Source organism: Panthera leo, chromosome E2, assembly GCF_018350215.1.
Source record: "Panthera leo isolate Ple1 chromosome E2, P.leo_Ple1_pat1.1, whole genome shotgun sequence".
In the NCBI taxonomy this organism is placed as follows: Eukaryota; Metazoa; Chordata; class Mammalia; order Carnivora; family Felidae; genus Panthera; species Panthera leo.
This window is the reverse complement of record NC_056693.1, coordinates 30,852,724-30,866,904: the sequence shown is the minus strand read 5'-3', so window position 1 is coordinate 30,866,904 and position 14,181 is coordinate 30,852,724.

The window sequence follows — 14,181 nt, the reverse complement described above, 5'->3', positions numbered from 1 at the left end:
CCCAATAGAATTTCAAAGATCATAAATACCAGTCATCTAAAAATAACCTTTATTTTTGCATTGTGTATATGACCTTAAAATACATGACTTAACTGAGAAACTTCGCATAAGCTTTTATGTGACAAAAATGGGTGTGTGTTGGGGCGCCTGAGTGGGTCAGTCAGTTAAGCGATCAACTTCGTCTCAGGTCATGATCTCACAGTTCGTGGGTTCAAGCCCCACGTCGGGCTCTGTGCTGACAGCTCAGAGCCTGGAGCCTTCTTCAGATTCTGTGTCTCCCTCTCTCTCTCTGCCCCTCCCCTGCTCATGCTCTCTGTCTCTTTCAAAAATAAATAATAAACATTAAAAATGTTTAAATAATGTGTGTGTGATCTTGAAACTTTTTGATCATGTCCTCCTAAAAGGATTACCTTCTAGCATATTTTAAGGTTGACATATAAGACATTTCATTAAAAGTTTGATCAGGTGTAATATCAAACATGTAACTATAAACCTTTTAAAATAAAACTGTTACTAATCGTTAAACATATCCAATGGACTGTATGTATCATAACAATTTGATACTCACTAGCATCCACTTTAAAAACACATGAACAAGGGACGCCTGGGTGGCTCAGCTAGTTAAGCATTTGACTCTTAATTTCAGGTCAGGTCATGATCTCACAGTTTGTGGGTTTGAGCCCCACTCTGGGCTCTGCCCTCACTGCATGGAGCAGTTTGGAATTCTCTCTCTCTCTCTCTCTCTCTCTCTCTCTCTGCCCCTCCTCTGCTTGCACACAAACTCTCTCTCTCTCAAAATAAATAAACATTTAAAAATACATGAACAAAACTTCTCTTTAACAATTAGAAAGTTTATACCGTTCTTTTCTCTCCTTTACCTCATATTCCCATCCCAACAAAATTTTATCCTAATATGTTTTATGCTTGAAAGTTCTTTATTGTTTCTTTCATATTTACTTTTAGGAAGACCATACATACAAATGAATTTTTTCAAGTATCCTTCTGTTTATTCTTTTATGGCAGATTCATTGAGCCATAATTTGCATGCAGTAAAATTCACTCTTGTAAGTGTATACAGTTCTATGAATTTTGACCAATACATATAGTTGTGTTCACCACAATGGAACTACAGAACATTTCCATCACCTGAAAAGTTTCCTACTGCCCCTTTATAGTAAAGCCCTCATCAAGTAGCCCCTAGAAAACACGGACCAATTTTCTGTCCCCATAGATCTTCCTATTTTCCAAAAGGTCATGTAAGTGGAATCACACAATAAGTAGCCTTTGAGCCTGACATCTTTCAATTTAGCAAAATGTCTTTTAGATTCCTGCAAGTTGTTGCATGTGCCGGTAGTTTGTTCCTTTATTGATAAGTAGTATTCTACTGTATGAATGTCCCCAAGTTTATTTATTCATTCAAAAGTTGAAGACGTCTGAAGACATCTTGGTTGTTTCCATTTGGGGGCGGTTATGAGAAAAGCTACCATAACATTTATGTAAACGGTTTTGTGTAGCACAAGTTTTTCATGACTCTGGGGTAAATACCTAGGAGTGTGCTCTGGACAGAAAGTTTGTGTTCTTCCCCAGTTCATATGCTGAAGTCCTAACCCCCAATGTGATTGTATTTGGAGATAGGGCTTGTAGCCAGTGATTAAGGTTAAATGAGGTTATAAAATGTGTGGTCTTGTAAGAAAGCCACATGCACAGACTGAAGAAAGGCCATGTGAACAAAGAGGGAGGAGTCAACCTAGCAGACAAAACGGAATGGTATTACTGGGTTATACGGTACATAGCAAACTGTATAAGAAACTGCCAATTTTTTTTTCTAAAGTGGCTCTATCATTTTACATTCCCACCCACACTGAAATTTAAGTTTGGGGATTAAGTGGTACAAACTTCCAGTTACAAAATAAATAAGTCATGGGGATGCAATGTATTGCATAGGCAATATACTCAATAATATTCTAATACCTTTGTATGGTGACAGATGGTCACTAGACATCATGAGGACCCTTTGCTAATGTATTAAATACTGAATCACTACGATGTTCACTTGAAACTGATAGAATATTGTATGTCATTATTCTTATACTGAAAAACATTTTAAATATATGTCCTATGGTCTGAAGCTAGAAGTGTTGTCTTCCTTTCAGATTGAGCGATCAGGTGGCTGTTACTGCGACTGTGGCTTCAACTGTGTTTGCACTGTGTTTACGTGTCTTCAAAAGTGTTCAAAGAACCATGTGTTGGTACCAGCAAAAACCCTTAGTTTTCACCTTCCAGTCGGGGGTGCTATCTACTCAGGCAAGGCTGAGCCGGCTTTCTATTTCAGCTGGGATATGAAAAGTCTCATCTGGAGACCTGAGTTAACTAACATTGTATTCCTGATGAATTCTAGTCAGGTATTTGGGTCCCTTAGGGACTGCTACTATAAGCCAAGCAGGTCTTCTTCTTTAAACCAACTTTCCCCATTATGAATGAGAATCTGCCTGCCAAAAACCCAATCCAAGCGTAAACTACAAAAACTAGACTGAGGGGCGCCTGAGTGGCTCAGTCGGTTAAGCGTCCGACTATGGCTCAGGTCATGATCTCGCAGTCCGTGAGTTGGAGCCCCGCGTGGAGCTCTGTGCTGACAACTCAGAACCTGAAGCCTGCTTTGGATTCTGTGTCCCGCCCCCCTCCCTCTGCCCCTCCCCTACTCGTGCTCTGTCTTGCTCTGTGTCTCAAAAATAAATAAATGTTAAAAAAAAAAATTAAAAGAAAACTACATCTGATACACGGGGAAGCCTTGACAATCTGGAATACATGTCCTGTTACCCTTCAATAAACGATTATGAACAATTATTGCCTCATGGTGCCTATGAGGCCTGTGGAGCAGGTACTGGGCTACATACCCTCCACTGTTTGTACTGCTGAGTTTTCAAATGCTTTGTTTATTTTCATCTTCCTTCTTGCTTTCAGGTTATAAGATGTTTCTTTTCACTGAGGTCACCATAGGACCTGTTGATAACCTTTGTTCTCCTTTCTTTTCGGGGGGAGGGGGGAGGAGTACTTGCAAACAGTAACTGAGGTGGCTGGGAACGTATGTCAAGTTAAGGACAAATAGGCCATAAATGAGGGCCTTGCTTTGAGCCCTCATTGAGAGCATGGACATTAACTGAGTCAGTTTAAGAAATCAATCCTCACCTGGACACCTGGGTGGCTCAGTCAGTTGAGCATCTGATTTTGACTCGGGTCATGATCTCACAGTTTGTGAGTTCGAGCCCCATGTCAGGCTCTGTACTGACAGCTCAGAACTTGAAGACTGCTTTGGATTCTGTATGTGTGTGTGTGTGTGTGTGCGCCCCTCCCTCGCTTGTGTACTCTCTCTCTCTCTCTCTCTCAAAAATAAATATGTATTTTTTTTTAAATTTTTTTTAACGTTTTATTTATTTTTGAGACAGAGAGAGACAGAGCATGAACGGGGGAGGGGCAGAGAGAGAGGGAGACACAGAATCGGAAGTAGGCTCCAGGCTCTGAGCCATCAGCCCAGAGCCCGAAGCGGGGCTCGAACTCACGGACCGCGAGATCGTGACCTGAGCTGAAGTCGGCCGCTTAACCGACTGAGCCACCCAGGCGCCCCAATAAATATGTATTTAAAAAAACAAATCAATCATGACCAAAAACGGTCCCCCAAAACCAAAGCAACCTTGAGAAAGAAGAATAAAGTTGGCGCCATCATACTTCCTAATTTCCTATACAAAACAATAGTAATCAAAACAATACAGTATTGGCATAAAAACACACACATGGATCGATGAACAAAATAGAAACCCCAGAAATAAATCCACACATCTACGGTCAATTAATTTACAACGAAGGAGCCAAGAATATACATTGGGAGAAAGATAGTCTATTCAATAAATAGTGTTGAGAAAACTGGATGGCTACATGCAGAAGAATTAAAGTGGATCATGTGTATCTTACATGATACACAAAAATCAACTCAAAATGTATTAAAGACCTGGACATAAGCCCTGAAAACATAAAACTCCTAGAGGAAAACATAGGTAGTAATCACCTCAACTTTGGTCTTGGCAATGATTTTCTGGATTTGTAGCTAAAAGCAAAGGCAACAAAAGCAAAAATAAAAGTAACAAAATAAAACAAAATAAAAAACCATCAAATTAAAAGGCTCCTATGTAGCAAAACAAACAAACAAACAGAATGAAAGGGGTACCTAAGGAATGGGAGAAAATATTTGCAAATCATATTCATATATCTGCTACGGGATTAACATCCAAAATATATAAAGAACTCATATAATTCAATAGAAACAAACAATTCCAGTAAAAAATAGAGGATCTGAATAGACGTTTTTCCAAAGAGGACATACAAATGGCCAACAAATATATGAAAAGGTGCTCAACATGATTAATCATCAGGGAAATGAAAATCAAAATCACAAGATATCACTGCACGCCAGTTAAAATGGCTGGCTATTCTCAAAAAGATAAGAAATAAGTGTTTGCAAGGGTGTAGAGAAAAGGAAACCCTTGCACACTGTTGGTGGGAAAGTAAAATGGTGCAGCGGCTTTGGTAAACAGTAATGGGGGTTCCTCAAAAAATTAAAAATAGAGCTACCATATGATGAGCAATCCCACTTCTGGGTATTTATCTGAAGGAATTGAAATCAGGATCTTGACGAGATATCTGCACCCCCATGTTCACTGCGGCATTAATTACAATAGCCAAGACATGAAAATAACCTAAGTGTTCATCGATAGATGAATGTATAAAGAAAATGTCTATGTACATGTAAGATGGAATATTATTCAGCTGTAAAAAGAAGGAAATCCTGCCATTTGCAACAACATGGATGGCCCTTAAGGGCATTATGCTGAGAGGGCGGAGAAAGACAAGTACTATATAATCTCACTTATATGTGAAATCTGAAAACAAATAAACTCACAAATTAGAGAAAAAACTTGGTGGCTGCAAGAAGCAGAGGGTAGGGAGTGAGCAAAATGGGTGAAGGTGGTCTAAAGATACAAATACCCAGTTATATAAATATTAATATATAATATATATTATATAATATAATATATTAACATAGTATATTATATTATATAATTATATTATATATTTTATAATATAATATATAATTATATTATATATTATAATATATAATATATAATATAATTATATAATATAATATATTAATATATAAATATATAAATAATAAATAATTCCTGGGGATGCAATGTACATCGTGATGACTATGTTAACAATACTGTATTGTATATTTGAAAGTTGTTAAGAGAGTAAATCTTAGCAGTTCACATCACAAGAAAAAAAATGTAACTATGTGCAGTTATGGATGTTAATTAAACTTGCTGTCATAATATACACATATATCAAATCCTTATGTTACGCACCTAAAATAATAGGACATTATATGTCAATTATACCTCAATTAAAAAAAAACAGATTTAAAAAGAAATCAATCTTGGGGTGCCTGGGTGGCTAGCCAGTTAAGCATCTGTCTGTTGATTTTGGCTCAAGTCAGATCTCATGGTTCGTGAATTTGAACCCCAAATCAGGCTCCGCACTGACAATGCAGAGCCTGCTTGGGATTCTTTCTCTGCCCCTTTCTGTACCCCTCCTTGGCTCAAGCTTGCATTCTCTCAAAATAAATAAATAAACTTAAAAAAAATCTTTTTTAAAAATCAATCTTCAATGTTCAAAGGTTTTCTTGGGGTCTGATCACTCACTCATTCATTCATTCATTCGTTTATTCACTTAGCCAGGGAGTCTACCATCAATTCTTTCAAATACTCAACAAGTGTTTACTGACCACCTTACTTGACTATATGTCAAGTATTTTGCTAACAACTGAGGATCCAGTAGTGAATGAGACAAGCATGGTCTCTGTCCTCAAAGAGCTTGTGGTCTCATGGGGGAAACAGACCCAGAACAAACAATTGTCAAGTATAAATATGTTATGAAAAGGAAATTCAGGGAGTTATGGGTGCATGACAGAAGACCTCAGGCACATGTGTGTCTGTGTGTGTTGTGTGCAGGCACACGTGCAGGGGTTGGGGTGCTGGTGACTGAGTGTTTGGAGGTAGACAAAGGCTTTCCATTCTTCCCTTTCATTTCCCTGAAGAGAAATCTTTATTTTAATTATTTACCTTAAAATTTTAAGTAAAAATTTAAGTAAAAAATTTTTTTTTTTGAGAGAGAAGAGCATACGTGCAGGGGAGAGGGGCAGAGAGGGAAACAAAGGGAATCCCAAGCAGGCTCCACACTCAGCACGAAGCCCAGTGTGGGGGCTCAATCCCACGACCCTGGGATTGTGACCTGAGCCAAAATCGAGTCAGATGCTCAACTGACTGAGCCACGCAGGTGCCCCCCTGAAGAGATATCTTTAAAAAAAAGTGTAACTATGTATGGTTAGGGATGTTAACTAAGCTTATGGTGTTACTCATTCCATAATACGGTAAAACCTTGGTTTGCAAGCATAATTCATTGCAGAAACATGTTTGCAATCCAAAGCACTTGTATATCAAAGCGAATTTCCCCATAAGAAATAATGGAAACTCAGATGATTCATTCCACAACCCCAAAATATTCATATAAAAATGATTACGATGCTGTAATATAATACAAAGTAATAAAATACAAAATATAAAGAAAAATAAACAGATTAACCGGCACTTAGCTTGGAAAACCTTCGTGGCTGGTGTGAGGGAGACCAGAGAGAGGAGGGTTACCGTGTAGGACGACTTTCACTATCACTAACGCAATCACTGCTGTCTGTTGGCTCGATGGAATCTTCTTCTGCATGGGGGCCACTGTATACGCTCGCACAGATGTTGAGGACGGAACAGTATTAATAAACACTTGTCATTTATTGTAGTTAATGTAACTGGCAATAAGGCAGCGGAGGAAAGGGTCTATATCCACAGGCAGACTGACCTAGAAGGAAGCCAACAATTCCTAACCTTACTCTTGTATGGAAAAGCAAAGGACCGTCCATCGGTGCTTCGAAGTGACAAAAAATACACTACTGCCAGTCGCGGGCACCTTCCAATGTCCTGAAAAATCACTGATTTCTGCCAAACACCATGGCCTGACACATCCGAGCATGGGAAACAATCACCCACAATTCCACAGTGAGTGAGCAAGTGAGAGAGAGACAGAGACAGAGAGACAGAGAAATAAAAACCATTGGCTCAGTTGTGATCAAGTGATGTTTGATGTCAGGTAGTACTTGTATTGTGAGACCTCACTTATTTTTCAGGTTAAAACTTATTAGAAATGTTTGTTTGTCTCATGAAACACTCACAGAACAAGTTACTCGCAATCCAAGGTTTTATTCTATATACATATACCAAATCATAGCTAGAGGAAGGGAAGAAGGGTGGGTTTCTGGTGGAGAAAAAATGCTTACACAAAGAACTTGAATCTGGAAAAGGCATGGGTAGTGCAGGGAATTGCAGGAATATGAATGTGGTTTAAGTGAAAAGATGGAGAAGAAAAGCCATGATGTGTGGATAGGGATGAAGTCAAAGACCTAGGAAAGATTTTTGGACTTGATTCTAAAGGTGAAGCCCAGGGGCTCCTGGGTGGTTCAGTCAGTTAAGCATCTGACTTTGGCTCAGGTCATGATCTCACGGTTCGTGAGTTCCAGCCCTGAGCTGGGCTCTGTGCTGACAGCTCAGAGCTTGCTTTGATCCTCTGTCTCCCTCTCTCTCTCTCTCTGCCCCTCCCTCACTTGCACTTTCTCTCTCTCTCAAAAATAAACATTTGAAAAAAATAAAGGTGAAGCTGCTTAAGGTGTTAGGTTAAGGACGGCAGTGACACTCACATATCCCTAAAACTTAGAACAGTATTACAGTGTTGAGCACTTAATAGGTGTTCAATAAATATTAATGAACTTAAACACTTAGCTGGACTTTCAGCCCATTGCTCCCAAGACAAGACTGATCATGCTGATTAGATTGATTTCCTCTGCCATCATTAAAAGTGTAAACCCTTCCAGTAATCTCTCTCTCTCCGAGTGACTTCAGCCAGGATGAAATCTCCCTCTCCTCTCCTATCATCCGCCCTTTCGCTGTGCCCTCTGGAACCCTCCTCATGTCCTTATATCCTTCAGACTTCAAGGCCAGGAGCAGGGGCTGCGTCCTGTCAGCTGCCCACTGTGCCCACCAGACCCTCACCCTTCATGTCATCGAAGCCATGCCTTAAGCCCACTGTCTCCATTTTTCCTGTAGAAAATGATAACATCATTCTCCCAGTGGATCAGGCCAAAAAAATTTGGAGTTATCTTTGATTCCTTTCTCTCACCTTCTGCATTTAATTCATCTGCAATTTCTGCCAATGCAGTCTTCAATTATTCAAACCTAACCACTCCTCACCTCTTCCATTGCCAATCCTCTGGCCCAAGCTTCTGTCATCTCTTACCAGCATTGTTGCAATTTCCTCCCATCTGGTCTCCCTGCTTCTGTCCTTCCTAAATCAATTTCTTCTCAGTATAGAAGCTGGGGTGGTAATTTTATGTGTGTCACCTTGGCTGGGCCATAGTGCCTCGATACTTGGCCAAACATTATTCATTGATTCTGTGTGGTGTTTATGGATGAGATTTACATTTAAATCAGTGTGCTTTGAGTAAAGCAGATTGCCCTTCATAATCTTGGTGGGACTCATCCAATCAGTTGAAGGCCTGAATAGAATAAAAAGACTGACCTCCCCAAGCAAAAGGGAGTTCTGCTAGAGAAAGCCTTTGAACTTTAACCCATTGAAGAAACCATTGGCTATTCCCTAGGTCCTCAACCTGTTGGCCCACCTGCAGATTTTGGACTTTCCAGCACAAGCATAGTGGTGTCTGGAAAGGGTAGTGATGCCTTACCTTCTTGGATACAGGCTCCCAGGAGCAGGGATGCTGAACAGGGTCTTAGGGACATGGTCTGGCTTTACCTTCTGAAGTTTGTATAATGGTAGTGATTCTATAACTGTAAATATATTAGAATCTATTGAATTGTATGTGTTTAATAGGTGGATTTATGGTATATAAATATCTCAATAAAGCTTTTTTTTTTTTTTAAAGCTAATAGGAAGCTCTCAGTACATAAGTGAAGCCTGATGACTGTAGGACAGTTTTTTTCAACCTTGGGGCTACTGACATTTTGCACCTGATAATTCCTTGTTGTTGGGTGGGAGGTGGGGACCGTCCTATGCTCTGTAAGATGTTTAGCAGGACCACTGATACCTACCCAGCAGATGCCAGTGGGACACACACGTACTGTCAAACTGCGACACCAAAAATGTCTCCAGACATTGCCAAATGTCCCCTGAGGAGGAAAAATTGCCCGCCACTGAGAAACACTGTGTGCGGTCATCAAAGGGTGTTATTTGTTGGGGAACTATCCTGAAAATAGTTTTTGAAGTATTTTCTCAGGAAAAAATTAGTCAGAGTCTTCAGCAAATTGTCTTATAATCTCCGGCTGCAAAATAGAAATGTTGGATGCCAGAATTCTGGGAGCCAACTGGCGGAAAATGGCTCAGGGTAATTAGGCTTTAGTATCAGTCACTTAATCCTTTTATTTCCATATGGTACCCACGTCCTTGCCTGTGCCAGGAGCCCCTCACCACCCCCGTGCAGAAACAGTTTCCATGTAATAGACCTCGAGACCCCTGTGAAGAGGAGAGAAGGACAGTCAGTGGCAATGAGTGGGGAGGGATCCAAGGACTTTCATTTTTTCCGTTAGTAGCTGATCTTTCATCCTTAGTTATAGATGAATTCAGTGCTGCTAGTTCCTAAATCTTTTCAGGATCCAGAAATGCAACTTGGGATTAGTTTTCGTCTTCCCTTTCTTTTTTCTTTTTCTTTTTTCTTTCTTCTTGTTTTCCTTCTTTTTCACCTTTCTTCCTTCCTTCCTTCTTTCCTTCCTTCCTTCTCCTCTTTCACATCTAATTACCTTCTTTAAGCAATGCATGAATCTGGCAGCATCCCATTCAGTAAACAGAAAGGAGCTCTCGGTTTTCAGCTTTTCTTCCTGCCAATTTGGAATTCAGCTTTTTTGGAGACTTGTCAATTTTCACTGGTCTGCTTCAGTTTCCAAAATTTCACAGTTGTTTTTGTTTTTTCCCCTATTCTCCCTGTATTATGGGTTTGTCTTTTAAAATAATTCCCTTTTTGGCTCAAGTATCGGACTCTTTTTTTTTTTTTAATGTTTATTTTATTTTTTTATTTTTGAGAGAGAGAGAGACAGAGCATGAGTTGGTCAGGGGCAGAAGAGAGGGACACACAGAATCTGAAGCAGGCTGCAGGCTCTGAGCTGTCAGCACAGAGCCTGATGCGGGGCTTGAACTCACAAACTTTGAGATCATGACCTGGGCCGAAGTCAGGATGCTTAACTGACTGAGCCACCCAGGTGCCCCTCAAGTATTGGACTCTTGATCTCAGCTCAGGTCTTGATATCAAGGTCATGAGTTCAAGCCCCACACTGGGCTCTTTGCTGGGTGTGCAGCCTACTTGAAAAAAAGAAAGAAAGAAAGAGAAAGAAAGAAGGAAAGAAAGAAAGACAGAATTCCCTTTACCAAGTTTCGTGGATTTTTTGAGAATGCAGAATTATATGGATATGTTTAATCCATTCCCTTTACCTAGAAAATGGGAATACAGAACAGATTTGTTAATGGCTTGGATACTGGGGATCGGCTGGCGGGGGTGGGGGGGTGTTAAGGATGACACAGATGTTAGATCTGAGCAACTAAAGGTATGGAGAGGAGTGATCAAGAGTCTAGTTTTGGGGGTTCCCGGTGGCTCAGTGTGTTAAGCGTCCAACTTCAGCTCAGGTCATGATGTCGCGGTTTGTGAGTTCAAGCCCCGATTCGGGCTCTGTGCTGACAGCTCAGAGCCTGGAGCCTGCTTCAGATTCTGTGTCTCCCCCTCTTTCTGCTCCTCCCTTGCTCACGCTCTGTGTCTCTCTGTCTCTCAATAATAAATAAACGTTAAAAAAATAAAAAAAGAAAATATTCAGTCTTTAACTATTAAGTATGATGTTAGTTGTTGGTTTTTTATAGATGCTCTTTATCAGGTGGAGACAGTTCTCTTCTATCCCCACCCTTTTCATTTGTTTGTTTTTAAATCATAACAGGGTATTGGATTTCACAAAATGTTTTTTTCTGCATCTATTGAGATAATTATAATTATGTGGTCCCCCCCCCCTGCTTTTTTCTGTTAATAGTACATCGATTGTTTCTTGTATGTTGAACCAATTTTGTAATCCTGGGATAAATCCAACTTGGTCATGGTGTATAATCTTTTTCATATGTTGCTAGATTAAGTTTGCTAACAATTTGTTGAAAAACTTTGCATTTTATAGTCCTATGGGTTATCGACTGGCAGTTTCCTTGTGGTGTCTTTGGCTTTTGTATCAGGATGATACTGTCCTCATAAAACAAAATGGGAAATATTTGCTCTCCCATTTTTGGAAGAATATGTGATGAGTAAGTGCTTTTTCCCCCCTCCTGTCAGAGTGACCACCTCATCCAGGGATTTTATCATGTTTTTCGTCATTGTTGTTGTTAGTAATTTAATCTGTTAATTTATTATACTCTTTATTTTATTATAGTCTCTATTTTTTTCAAATTTCTTATTATTCATTTTTGAGAGAGACAGAACACAGTGGGAGAGGGGCAGAGAGAGGGAGACACAGAATCTAAAGCAGGCTCCAGGCTCTGAGCTGATAGCACAGAGCCCGACGCGGGCTCGAACCCATGAACCATGAGACCATGACCCAAGCCGAAGTTGGACACTTAAATGATTGAGCTATCCAGGTGCGCCTCTATTTTTTCTTGATTGTTTCACTAGTTTGTGTCTCAGAATTTGTCATTTCATCCAGGTTTATCTAATTTATTGGAATACAATTATTCATAATGTTCCCTTATGATCCTTTTTATTTCTGGAAGGATGGTAGGAATGTCCGCTTTCATTTTTGAATCTAGTCATTTGATGCTTCTCTTTTTTTACTGGCCAGTCTAGCTGAAGGTTTGTCAATTTTGTGGGTCTTTTAAAAGAACTAGCTTTTGGATGTGATATCTTTTTTCTTTTCTTTTTTTTTTTTTTAAAGTAGACTGTATGCCCAGTGTGGAGTCCAGTGCGAGGCTTGAACTCATGACCTGAACTGAGATCAAGAGTCCAAAGATCAAGGGACCTGGGTGGCTAAGTTAGTTGAGCATCTGTCTCTTGATTTTGGCTCAGTTCATGATCCCAGGATCATGGGATCCAGCCCTGTGGCAGGCTCTGCGCTGAGCATGTGCCTTGCTTGGGATTCTCTCACCCCTCTGCCACTCTCCCCTTCTAAATGTCACTCACCTGACTGAGGCACCCAAGTGCACTGAGATTTTTTTCTAAATGTAGACATTTACACTTACAGATTTCCTTTTATGCATCATTTGGGCTGCATCTCATATGTTGTGTATTTGTTTTCATGTATCTCAAAATATTTTCTAACTTCCTTTGAGATTGAGATTTCTAGGACTCATTGGTTATTTAGGAGTGTGTTAACTTGTACATAGTTGTGAATATCCACAATTTCTGACTTCAAACTTCATTCTATTGTGGCTACTTTGTATAATTACCTATTTCCAAAATTTGACTTGTTCCATGGTCTATCTTGGAGAATGGTCTTATGTGCCTTAGAAGAATTTTTTTTTCCTATTATTTGGTGATGCGTTCAACAAATGCTTCTTAGGTCTAGCTATTTTACTGTTGTTCAAATCTTGTTTTCTTGTTGACTGCCTATTTGTTCTATTGTTATTCAAAGTGGGAAGTTGAAGTCTTCAACTATTATCTAGGAGTTATTTTTCCTTTCAATTTTGTTACTTTTTTGCTGCATGTATTTTATGGCTCTGTTAAGTGCCTATAAAAGTGTTATATTTTCCTGATAGAATGACCCTTAAATCATTATAAAATATTCTCATTCATTTCTAGCAACATTTGTTTTAAAGTTTATCTTTTATGAGTACAGCCACTCCAGTTTTCTTATATTTACTGTTTACATGATATATTATAGATATATCATGCATATTTATGATACAATCTAAGTAATTCAGATATATCTAAATAATTCACATTAACATGATTTAGATTACGATCAATGCAGGCATGTCACATCAGCGGAAACACTATATACTAAATAATGCTGGGACAATGCATAATAATTAAGGCACTAAATATTAAAAAAAGCAAACATGTACAGAATTTGGGTGTGAAAAGATTTTTCTGTGGAAAAATATCAGAAACTTAAAACGTGAAGAAATGGAGTATCTACATGACCACATAAACATGTGAAACTTTCACATTAAAAAAAACCGACAAAATTCACAGGCAAATTGAGAAAAATATTTACCACTTGTATAACAGGTATTGCAGAGAGAACAAGGACAGTTAATGCACAAAATACAAATGGCCTTATGAAGAGATATGAAAGACTTTATATTACTAATAATCAAAGAAATATGAACTAAATGTCTATCAAATTGGCAAAGATTAAAAAATATTCTAATGCCCAGGGTTAGCTAAAGAGACATGGGGAAAGGAAGTAGTTTCATGGTCTGTTGTTGGGGTAGAAAATAATACAGTCTGCCTGGTCTTAAAACTCAAACATAACTATTTCATGCCTAGGTATTTATTCTAATGAAAAAATCTAAGTATTTGAAAAGACTTAACTACAAACGTACCATTGTTTAAGTAGTCCCAAACTGAAAAACATCTCAATGCTCAATAATTGGGCATTAAATAAGTTACGTTCCATCTATATAGTGGAATGAGAAAGTCCTTAAAAATGCTGTGGAAGATTCTTTAATGACATGGAAAAATTATCATGATATAATAAACGAAAAAAGTTACACAATGGTATGTACAGTATAACTCCATTCTTATTAAAATAATATATATGTATATGCAAAGAAAAATGACCCAAAGCTTAACAGTTTCATCTCTGAGCATTTAACATTATGGGGGTCTTGGTTTACTTTGTGCTTCCCCAACTCCTCCTCCCCGAGCCCCCACCCCTCAAATTCTCTAGAATATGTACGTCTTTTTTTTTTTTTTTTTTTAGTAAGAAAAGGGAAGAATATTTTAAAAATTCATCAAGATGTTATTTTTGCCTATTAATTTGGCAAAGATTACTT